General features: G+C 44.2%; 1 pseudogene; it reads right to left on the bottom strand.

The window, feature by feature from the left end:
- LOC112777620 (trimethyltridecatetraene synthase-like) overlaps positions 1–12,643 on the bottom strand; it is a 93,875-nt pseudogene that overhangs the window by 38,898 nt on the left and 42,334 nt on the right.

Genomic DNA, 12,643 nt, shown 5'->3' with positions numbered 1-12,643 from the left:
CCGGTGGAATATGAGGAATGGAAGTGTGTTAAGTACGAAGGAGGACTCTGGAGCGATATTTTCAGTTCAGTGGGACCAATGGAGATTAGGACTTTCTCCGAGTTGGTGAACAAGTGTAGGGTTGCTGAAGAGTGTGTGAAGAGGGGAACCGCTGAGAAAGGAAGTCACAAAGAATCATTTTTACAGAACCGAGGGAAGAGCTTTGCACCTAGAGGTCCGCCTTTCAAGAGGGGAGGTTCTTTTAGGAGGCCCAACAACAACTACTCCCAAGGGAAAAGGTTTGGGAAGCAGCCTCAGAATGATCAAGCTTGTACTAGGTGTGGGAGTCACCATCCGGGAGTACCATGCAAGGCCGGATGGGGTTTGTGCTACAATTGTGGAAAGGCGGGGCATAAAGCCGCAAGTTGTCCAGAGAAGCAAAAGCAAGGTGCTGGGAAAGCACAACAGACTGGTCGGGTGTTCACCACCTCTGCTGTGGGTGCAGAGGGATCCGAGACACTCATTCGAGGTAACTGTGAAATGGCTGGTCAAACTTTAAATGCTTTATTTGATTCGGGAGCATCGCATTCATTCATTGCATTTGAGAAAGCCCATGAGTTAGGGTTGAAGATCGTAACCTTAGGTTATGACTTAAAAGTGTATAATGCTACCCATGAAGCCATGGTAACTAGACTAGGATGCCCGAAAGTTTCGTTTAGGTTCAAGCAGCATGCTTTTGTCCATAATCTAATCTGCTTACCGATGATCGGTCTTGATCTTATCTTGGGATTGGACTGGTTATCCGAAAACCATGTCCTGCTTGATTGTTCTACCAAGTCGGTGTACTTTATGCCGGAGGATACAGAAGGGCTGGTTGTGGTGAATAATTATTACTTGAATTCAATGATGGTGAACTGTTCTGGAACCGAATGTCAGGGTATCCTGTTGTTAACCGCGGGTGTTTCGGGTGATGATCAAAGGTTGGATCAGATTCCGGTAGTGTGTGAGTTTCCGGAAGTGTTTCCCGATGATATTGAGGAATTTCCACCTAACCGCGAGGTCGAGTTTGCTATTGAATTGGTGCCTGGGGCGGGACCAATCTCAAGTGCTCCTTATAGGATGTCACCGTTAGAGATGGCCGAGCTAAAGTCTCAGTTAGAGGAATTGTTGGGTAAGAACTTTATCCGACCAAGTGTTTCCCCGTGGGGTGCTCCAGTGTTACTGGTAAAGAAGAAAGATGGAAGTATGCGACTCTGTGTGGATTACAGGCAGCTGAACAAGGTCACCATAAAGAATAAGTACCCATTGCCGAGGATTGATGATCTCATGGATCAGTTACAAGGAGCTGGGGTTTTCTCTAAGATCGATTTGCGATCCGGTTATCACCAGATAAGGGTGAGGGGTGAGGATATCCCTAAGACCGCTTTCAGGACTCGTTATGGTCATTACGAGTACACTGTAATGTCCTTTGGGTTGACGAACGCTCCTGCAGTATTCATGGATTACATGAATAGAGTGTTCCGTCCGTTTCTGGATAAATTCGTGGTTGTCTTCATTGACGATATACTAATTTACTCCAAGACTGAAGAAGAGCATGCGGAACACTTGCGGACCGTGTTGCAGATTTTAAAGAAAAAGAAACTCTATGCGAAACTGTCTAAGTGTGAGTTCTGGAAGAGTGAGGTGAAGTTTTTGGGTCATGTGGTGAGTAAGAAGGGAATAGTCGTAGATCCAACCAAGGTAGAAGCTGTGATGGATTGGAAGCAACCAACCACAGTAACTGAGATAAGGAGTTTTCTGGGTTTAGCTGGCTATTACCGAAGGTTCATCAAAGGCTTTTCGCAATTAGCTTTGCTGTTGACAAAGTTAACTCGCAAAGACACTCCGTTTGTTTGGACTCCTGAGTGCGAGGAGAGCTTTCAGACATTGAAGAAAAAGTTGACCACTGCACCTGTGTTAGTGTTACCTGAGCCGAACGAGCCTTTTGAGGTGTACTGTGATGCATCGTTAAAGGGCCTAGGGTGCGTGCTGATGCAGCATCATAATGTGGTGGCGTATGCCTCACGACAGTTGAGACCTCACAAAGTTAGTTATCCTACGCACGATTTGGAACTCGCTGCGGTTGTGTTTGCCTTGAAGGTGTGGAGGCATTATCTCTATGGGGTTAAGTTCCAAGTCTTCTCCGATCACAAGAGCTTGAAATACCTCTTTGATCAGAAAGAGCTTAATATGAGGCAAAGGAGGTGGATGAAATTGTTGAAAGACTATGACTTTGAGTTAAATTACCATCCTGGAAAGGCGAATATAGTGGCGGATGCGTTAAGTCGGAAGTCGTTATATGCGTCTTGGATGATGCTTCAAGAGGAGAAGTTGCTCAAGGGATTCGAGAGTCTAAAAATTGGTGCTCGAGAAGAATCTGGAACCTTGTGTTTGAGCCGATTAGAAATCTCGAGTGACTTTAAGTCCGAACTCCTAAAGGCTCATGAAAATGATGAAGCGTTATGGAAGGTGTTACCGGCTATCGAGCAAGGAAAACAGTGGAGTGTCGGAAGAAAAAGATGGGTTATGGAGATTCAAGGGTAGGATCATTGTGCCGGATGTTGGCACTTTGAGGCAAGATATCTTAAAGGAGGCACACAAAAGCGGATTCTCCATTCACCCGGGGAGTACTAAGATGTACCATGATTTAAAGGTGATGTTTTGGTGGCCGGGTATGAAGAATGATGTGGCGGAATATGTTTCAAAGTGCTTAACTTGTCAAAAGGTAAAGATTGAACATCAAAGACCTTCCGGGATGTTGCAACCCTTAGAGGTTCCGCAATGGAAGTGGGAAAGTATTGCAATGGACTTTGTGTCGGGATTGCCAAGGACTAGGACTGGTTTTGATGCTATCTGGGTGATCGTGGACCGACTGACGAAGTCAGCTCACTTTTTACCCGTTCGGATGACTTACACCCTTGAGGAGCTAGCTCGGTTATACATAAAGGAGATTGTGAGACTCCATGGTGTACCTGCTACTATAATCTCTGATAGAGATCCTCGTTTCACTTCGAGGTTCTGGGGTGCATTTCAGAAAGCTTTTGGAACTCGATTAAGCTTGAGTACAGCGTACCATCCTCAAACAGATGGTCAATTCGAGAGGACGATCCAAACACTAGAGGATATGTTGAGAGCTTGTGTTTTGGACCAACCGGCAAGTTAGGATCGGTATATGCCGTTAGTAGAGTTTGCATACAATAATAGTTACCATGCGAGCATCGGAATGGCTCCGTATGAGGCTTTGTATGGGAGAAAATGTCAATCTCCACTATGTTGGTATGAAGCTGGAGAGAAAGGCTTGTTGGGGCCGGAAATGATAGCTGAGACCACTGAACAAGTCAAGAAAATCCGAGATAGGATGCTTACGGCGCAGAGTCGTCAAAAGAGTTACGCCGATCAAAGGCGGAAGCCCTTAGAATTTGAGGCAGGAGATCATGTTTTCCTGAAAGTTACTCCGACCACAGGAGTAGGTAGAGCGATTAAAGCAAAGAAGTTGAATCCTCGATACATTGGTCCATTTCAGATCTTGGAGAGGATTGGGCTGGTGGCGTATCGGGTGGCTCTACCACCCCATCTTTCAAACCTGCACGACGTATTTCACGTGTCGCAGCTTCGAAAGTACACTCCTGATGCTAGCCATGTGTTAGAACCCGAATCGGTTCAGTTAAGAGAAGATTTGACGCTTCCAGTGGCTCCAGTCAGAATTGATGATACTAGTATCAAACGGTTGCGTAGAAAAGAGGTTTCATTAGTCAAAGTGGCTTGGAGTTGAGGCGGTATTGAGGAACACACTTGGGAACTTGAGTCGGAGATGCGAACGGATTATCCGCACTTATTCTCAGGTAATTGAATTTGAATTTGAATTTTGTGGGCAAAATTCCCAATTAGGTGGGTAGAATGTAAGACCCGGTTAATTAACGGCTAATTAACCCATATATGAGAATTTATTCTAGAAAGCCAAAAATGATATTTTTATGGCTTAATATGATAGAGGAAATTGAGACGAGAATTTCGGTACCAATTTTATGGAAATCGGACCAAGATTGGACCGAACAGGTCAAACCGGTCCAACCGGACCCAAAGTGGGCCCTTGGCCCAACATAACTAAACCAAAACCCTAGTTTTCAGCACTCTCTCTCCTCACACAACACTAATACACGCTGAAAAAGAGAGGCCATGGAGGGAAGAACACTCTCTCAAGTTCTATCTCTCACTTGATCTTCAAACCACCATAACTTTTGATCTAGAGCTCCGATTGCCGCTCCGTTTGCGGCCACACGTTCACTGCAGAGAGCTCTACAAAACCCATACAATTAATCTTGAGGTAAGCCACGTTTTACTGATCGAAATTCCAGCCCTTGATTTCGAGTTTCATGAGTAAAAATGTTGAGATTTTTGGTTCTTTGATGTTATAGGACCCAACTCTATTGAAGGAGAAGGTTAATCTTGTCTCTTTGGACCTTGGGTGTGGTAAGATTCTCAACCCTAGTGTAATTTATTGTTCTATGAGGTTTGGGCATTGAGATGTGTATGGGTATGATGATTGTGGCTTAGGTTGTGTATATGTGAATATTGGAGCTTGATTGGTGATTTTGGAAAGCTTGGAAGAGGGTTTTGTGTGATAAAATCTGTTCTTGGAGGTGTCGATACCTTGAGAGCTTGTGGACAAGTGGTTTGGAAGTGCTCCGGTTGAGCTTGGGAAATTGGCTAAGGTATGGTTTCGGTTTCCCGTATCTAATATGTAATGTGGTAGGAAATACTTAGGCTAGAGGCCCTAAGATAGGCATTGAATTGATGATGTTGTGGAATGGTTGAGATATATGATATGATCATATGTGTGATTATGAATATTGATGCCTTGATTGTGTGATATGTGAGAAAATGCATGTTGTGATATATGCTTGATGAATGATTGAGGTTGAATTGATGGGTGGTACCATATTGTTAGTGAGTATGATGATTATGTATAATGATGGTTGATTGGAAATTGATATTGTTAGAAATTGGGATGAGAAGGATGTATGACATAATATTGTGTTTATCCTTTGGCCTTTTGATTGAGAAGTGTTAAAATGGTTGGAGGTAGTTTTGAGAATTTTGGTAAAATGTCAATGCGTGAGTTGAGGATGGCTTGTTGTTGAATTTGGTACACTTTGATTGATTTCAAAGAAAAGGGATGAAATTGGCATGTTTTAATTGATTTTGAAAAGAGTTGAAAGTGGCTTGTTTTGAAAATGGCACTTTGTGGTTTTGAATGAAAATATGGTTTTTGGGCATACTTTGAAGGGACATAACTTGGACTACGGATCTTTGATTTGTGCCAAATCTGTTTAGAAATAAAATTGGATTCGGGATGTCCATGCCGTTCGAAGAACGGGTGAAAATGATTTAAAATGAGAGAGTTATGACCGTCGGAAGATTGGGGGTTGAATCTGTGAATTCTGCAGCTTTTAACTTAGAAAATTTTTAGCAGAATGACCCCTCGCGCGTAGGCGCACTTGGCGCGTATGTGCCGTTCTTCGAGAAAGCATCATCCACGCGTGCGCGTGGAGTGCGCGTACGCGTGGCCCTGTTTTCATCCCAAAGTTGATTTTTGAGTTTTAAAAGCCAAACTTCATACTTCTAAGCCTCCGATCTCACCACTTATGTCTTAAATCATTATGATATGCCTAGCATGAGGAAAAGGGCTAGTGAATGTGGTAACTTGCGAGTGAAGCAAGGGAAAAATGAATGATCCATGAGGATCAAAGATGATTATGTGAGATGTGGAGGATGGCGGTGGAAGTGCTTGTTATGCCATGGGCCGAATGGCCGTAATTGTTAATGAATTGGCTGGTTATGGATTTAACCGTGAGCCGGATGGCTGGATTATGCCGTGTGGCGGCGGAGCCATGTTTATGGCTAAGTATAAATGCATATATGCTGTTGAATGAATTGTGAATTTTGGCACTTCCACCATTGGAGATGAGGGTTTTCCTGGGTAGTAGCAGTGGCTTGCCACCACGTGCTCCAAGTTGAGACTCGAAGCTCTTTTGACCCTATGTCGTAAGTGTGGCCGGGCACTGCGAAAGGCCCGGATGAGCTCGCCCCCGTAAATATTCACCAGTGAGGGTGATGGATATGGATCATGTTTATGATCAAGTTTATGATGAGTATAACTCGAGTTGGGGATGCACGGCAGAGGGACAGTCCAATGATTAGCTACCAGGACTTGTCGGGTTGTCTCTATAACCGACAGATGATATCATCAGCCACTAGGGACAGGCATGCATCATAAGCATACTACATGAATTGTTTGAGATTGCCTATTTGACTGCATATTACTTGCTAATTATCTAAATGCCTTATCTGTTCCTATTTGTAAATCTCTTGTCTGATATAACTGTGTTTGCTATATTATACTCCTGCTGGTGGTTGGGAGGTCTGAAGGAATTGGAAAGGGAAGTATTAGTTAGACTGAAGAATCTTTAGTCAGTTGCCACTTACGGTTTAGCTTGTTTATAAGCTTTGATATTATCTGGAGGAAGCTCTAGGATTGCCTTCGGCTTTCCTCTATTATTATGTATTATATATGTGGAAGCTGTTACCGTGCTGGGGACCTCTGGTTCTCACCCATGCGGATTTTGTGGTTTTCAGATGCAGGACGCGAGGCTTCTCGTTGAGGCATGCTGGAGACTTCTGGATTAGCGAAGATCCTTTGTTCTCGGGACTCTGTTTTGGGTTATATATCTTGTTTAGATACTTTTATCTCCATTAAATAATACAAACTGTGATGACTCCTTCTAGAGGGAATTTTTGGAGAATAGGTTTTCTGTATTTGTGTCCCTTTGGGTTTCCTTTGGGGTTTCCTTATTTTATCATATGTATATATTGCTATGCTCGGACCGGTTCTCTTTGCAGCCGGATTTTGAGTCTTGATATTCTTGTTTTGACACTCTTTATATATATGATCTCGCGTTAGCTTATCCCGGTTCGTTACGTTATCGATCGGAGTGTTGCGCGTTCGAGTTACGGTTTTTGTTTACCCCTTTTTTCTACAAAGGCTCCTAGTTATAATCAATTATTCATACTACTATACGTACTAAATTTTTGTTTTAGAGGTCGTAATACCTTGCCATCTCTGAATTATGACTTAAGCATAAGACTTTGTATGGTAGGGTGTTACATTATGGTATCAGAGCAGTTCGTTCCTGTAGAGCCTGAGGAATGGACTGACTATGCTTCTGTGCATTCTCTGTGTGTGTGTTATGTGCTACTAGTATATCTGCTTGATATAATTGGCATAAACGTTCATGAGCATGCATTTGGGACTTTGAAGCACTAGACTTCCGATATTGAGACTGATCAACTTAATATTGATTGTTTGGTGTGTATAGGAACCAGATGGCGCCTCGTGGACGCGATAGAGGCCGTGGGAGAGGACATACGAATGCTCGTGCGCCGGAGACTAATCCTAATGACCCGGTGAACTTTATGACTGCGTTGGAGAACATGGCTGCTGCTATGTAAGCCACTGCTGAGGCTCTTGGTCAACAGATGAACAACCATGGTAATGACGGAGGTGGAGTTCAGGGTCCGATGACACTGGCAAACTTTTTGAAGGTTAATCCACCGAAGTTCAAGGGAACTACTAGCCCGACTGAAGCCGATACGTGGTTTCAAGCCATGGAACGAGCACTGCAAGCGCAGGTGGTACCTGAAGGGCAGCGTGTAGAGTTCGCTACCTATTTGCTCACTGGGGAAGCGTCGCATTGGTGGCAAGAATCCGACGCCTCCTGCAGCAGGGTGATGATTATATCACCTGGAATGTCTTCCAAGAGGAGTTCTATAAGAAGTACTTTCCGACTTCTGCTAGGACGGCCAAGGAGCTTGAATTGTTGCAGCTGAAGCAGGGTACTATGTCCGTATCTGAGTATACTAAAAGTTTGAGGAGCTGTTCAAATTCTCTCGTATGTGTCAAGGGACTCCGGTGGAATATGAGGAATGGAAGTGTGTTAAGTACGAAAGAGGACTCCGGAGCGATATTTTCAGTTCAGTGGGACCAATGGAGATTAGGACTTTCTCTGAGTTGGTGAACAAGTGTAGGGTTGCTGAAGACTGTGTGAAGAGGGCAACCGCTGAGAAAGGAAGTCACAAAGAATCATTTTTACAGAACCGAGGGAAGAGCTTTGCACCTAGAGGTCCGCCTTTCAAGAGGGGAGGTTCTTTTAGGAGGCCCAACAACAACTACTCCCAAGGGAAAAGGTTTGGGAAGCAGCCTCAGAATGATCAAGCTTGTACTAGGTGTGGGAGTCACCATCCGGGAGTACCATGCAAGGCCGGATGGGGTTTGTGCTACAATTGTGGAAAGGCAGGGCATAAAGCCGCAAGTTGTCCAGAGAAGCAAAAGCAAGGTGCTGGGAAAGCACAACAGACTGGTCGGGTGTTCACCACCTCAGCTGTGGGTACAGAGGGATCCAAGACACTCATTCGAGGTAACTGTGAAATGGCTGGTCAAACTTTAAATGCTTTATTTGATTCGGGAGCATCGCATTCATTCATTGCATTTGAGAAAGCCCATGAGTTAGGGTTGAAGATCGTAACCTTAGGTTATGACTTAAAAGTGTATAATGCTACCCATGAAGCCATGGTAACTAGACTAGGATGCCCGAAAGTTTCGTTTAGGTTCAAGCAGCATGATTTTGTCCATAATCTAATCTGCTTACCGATGATCGGTCTTGATCTTATCTTGGGATTGGACTGGTTATCCGAAAACCATGTCCTGCTTGATTGTTCTACCAAGTCGGTGTACTTTATGCCGGAGGATACAGAAGGGCCGGTTGTGGTGAATAATTATTACTTGAATTCAATGATGGTGAACTGTTCTGGAACCGAATGTCAGGGTATCCTGTTGTTAACCGCGGGTGTTTCGGGTGATGATCAAAGGTTGGATCAGATTCCGATAGTGTGTGAGTTTCCGGAAGTGTTTCCCGATGATATTGAGGAATTTTCACCTAACCGAGAGGTCGAGTTTGCTATTGAATTGGTGCCTGGGGCGGGACCAATCTCAAGTGCTCCTTATAGGATGTCACCGTTAGAGATGGCCGAGCTAAAGTCTCAGTTAGAGGAATTGTTGGGTAAGAACTTTATCCGACCAAGTGTTTCCCCGTGGGGTGCTCCAGTGTTACTGGTAAAGAAGAAAGATGGAAGTATGCGACTCTGTGTGGATTACAGGCAGCTGAACAAGGTCACCATAAAGAATAAGTACCATTGCCGAGGATTGATGATCTCATGGATCAGTTACAAGGAGCTGGGGTTTTCTCTAAGATCGATTTGCGATCCGGTTATCACCAGATAAGGGTGAGGGGGTGAGGATATCCCTAAGACCGCTTTCAGGACTCGTTATGGTCATTACGAGTACACTGTAATGTCCTTTGGGTTGACGAACGCTCCTGCAGTATTCATGGATTACATGAATAGAGTGTTCCGTCCGTTTCTGGATAAATTCGTGGTTGTCTTCATTGACGATATACTAATTTACTCCAAGACTGAAGAAGAGCATGCGGAACACTTGCGGACCGTGTTGCAGATTTTAAAGGAGAAGAAACTCTATGCAAAACTGTCTAAGTGTGAGTTCTGGAAGAGTGAGGTGAAGATTTTGGGTCACGTGGTGAGTAAGAAGGGAATAGCCGTAGATCCACCAAGGTAGAAGCTGTGATGGATTGGAAGCAACCAACCACAGTAACTGAGATAAGGAGTTTTCTGGTTTAGCTGGCTATTACGAAGGTTCATCAAAGGCTTTTCGCAATTAGCTTTGCTGTTGACAAAGTTAACTCGCAAAGACACTCCGTTTGTTTGGACTCCTGAGTGCGAGGAGAGCTTTTAGACATTGAAGAAAAAGTTGGCTACTGCACCTGTGTTAGTGTTACCTGAGCCGAACGAGCCTTTTGAGGTGTACTGTGATGCATCGTTAAAGGGCCTAGGGTGCGTGCTGATGCAGCATCATAATGTGGTGGCGTATGCCTCACGACAGTTGAGACCTCACGAAGTTAGTTATCCTACGCACGATTTGGAACTCGCTGCGGTTGTGTTTGCCTTGAAGGTGTGGAGGCATTATCTCTATGGGGTTAAGTTCCAAGTCTTCTCCGATCACAAGAGCTTGAAATACCTCTTTGATAGAAAGAGCTTAATATGAGGCAAAAGAGGTGGATGGAATTGTTGAAAGACTATGACTTTGAGTTAAATTACCATCCTGGAAGGCGAATATAGTGGCGGATGCGTTAAGTCGGAGTCGTTATATGCGTCTTGGATGATGCTTCAAGAGGAGAGTTGCTCAAGGGATTCGAGAGTCTAAAAATTGGTGCTCGAAAAGTATCTGGAACCTTGTGTTTGAGCCGATTAGAAATCTCGAGTGACTTTAAGTCCGAACTCCTAAAGGCTCATGAAAATGATGAAGCGTTATGGAAGGTGTTACCGGCTATCGAGCAAGGAAAACAGTGGAGAGTGTCGGAAGAAAAGATGGGTTATGGAGATTCAAGGGTAGGATCATTGTGCCGGATGTTGGCACTTTGAGGCAAGATATCTTAAAGGAGGCACACAAAAGCGGATTCTCCATTCACCCGGGGAGTACTAAGATGTACCATGATTTAAAGGCGATGTTTTGGTGGCCGGGTATGAAGAATGATGTGGCGGAATATGTTCAAAGTGCTTAACTTGTCAAAGGTAAAGATTGAACATCAAAGACCTTCCGAGATGTTGCAACCCTTAGAGGTTCCGCAATGGAAGTGGAAAAGTATTGCAATGGACTTTGAGTCAAGATTGCCAAGGACTAGGTCTGGTTTTGATGCTATCTGGGTGTCGTGACGATGACGAAGTCGCTACTTTTACCGTTCGGATGACTTACACCCTTGAGGAGCTAGCCGGTTATACATAAAGGGATTGTGAGACTCCTGGTGTACCTGCTACTATAATCTCTGATAGAGTCCCGTTTCACTTCGAGTTTGGGGTGCATTTCGAAGCTTGGAACCGATAAGCTTGAGAAGCGTACATCCTCAAACAGATGGTCAATTCGAGAGGACGAGGATAGGGACGTGTCGGAGGTCCGAAGAGGCACTATGAATCGGCATCATGCGTCTGAGAGTCTTTGTTGAGAAAGGCTTGTTGGGGCCGGAAATGATAGCTGAGACCACTGAACAAGTCAAGAAAATCGAGGATAAGGATGCTTACGGGCGCAGAGTCGTCAAAAGAGTTACGCATCAAAGGACGGAAGCCTTAGAATTTGAGGCAGGAGATCATGTTTTCCTGAAGTTACTCCCGACCACAGGAGTAGGTTAGAAGAGATTAGAAGCAAAGAAGTTGAATCCTCGATACATTGGTCCATTTCAGATCTTGGAGAGGATTGGGCCGGTGGCGTTCGTGGCTCTACACCCCATCTTTCAAACCTGCACGACGTATTTCACGTGTCGCAGCTTCGAAAGTACAACTTCCTAGATGCTAGCCATGTGTTAGAACCCAAATCGGTTCAGTTAAAGAAGATTTGACGCTCCGAGTGGCTCAGTCAGAATTGATGATATCTAGTATAAACGGTTGCGTGGAAAAGAGGTTCTTAGTCAAAGTGGCTTTGAGTCGAGGCGGTGTGAGGAACACACTTGGGAACTTGAGTCGGAGATGCGAACGGATTATCCGCACTTATTCTCAGGTAATTGAATTTGAATTTGAATTTTGTGGGCAAAATTCCCAATTAGGTGGGTAGAATGTAAGACCCGGTTAATTAACGGCTAATTAACCCATATATGAGAATTTATGCTAGAAAGCCAAAAATGATATTTTTATGGCTTAATATGATAGAGGAAATTGAGACGAGAATTTCGGTACCAATTTTATGGAAATCGGACCAAGATTGGACCGAACGGGCCAAACCGGTCCAACCGGACCCAAAGTGGGCCCTTGGCCCAACATAACTAAACCAAAACCTAGTTTTCAGCACTCTCTCTCCTCACACACACTAAACACGCTGAAAAAGAGAGGCCATGGAGGGAAGAAACACTCTCTCAAGTTCTATCTCTCACTTGATCTTCAAACCACCATAACTTTTGATCTAGAGCTCCGATTGCCGCTCCGTTTGCGGCCACGCGTTCACCGCGGAGAGCTCTACAAAACCCATACAATTAATCTTGAGGTAAGCCACGTTTTACTGTTCGAATTCCAGCCCTTGATTTCGAGTTTCATGAGTAAAAATGTTGAGATTTTGGGTTCTTTGATGTTATAGGACCCAACTCTCTTGAAGGAGAAGGTTAATCTTGTCTCTTTGGACCTTGGGTGTAATAAGATTCTCAACCCTAGTGTAATTTGTTGTTCTATGAGGTTTGGGCATTGAGATGTGTATGGGTATGATGATTGTGGCTTAGGTTGTGTATATGTGAATATTGGAGCTTGATTGGTGATTTTGGAAAGCTTGGAAGAGGGTTTTGTGTGATAAAATCTGTTCTTGGAGGTGTTGATACCTTGAGAGCTTGTGGACAAGTGGTTTGGAAGTGCTCCGGTTGAGCTTGGGAAATTGGCTAAGGTATGGTTTCGGTTTCCCGTATCTAATATGTAATGTGGTAGGAAATACTTAGGCTAGAGGCCCTAAGATAGGCATTGAATT

Source organism: Arachis hypogaea, chromosome 19 (genome assembly GCF_003086295.3).
Source record: "Arachis hypogaea cultivar Tifrunner chromosome 19, arahy.Tifrunner.gnm2.J5K5, whole genome shotgun sequence".
Classification (NCBI taxonomy): Eukaryota; Viridiplantae; Streptophyta; class Magnoliopsida; order Fabales; family Fabaceae; genus Arachis; species Arachis hypogaea.
This window is presented reverse-complemented; position numbering and strand designations above follow the sequence as displayed.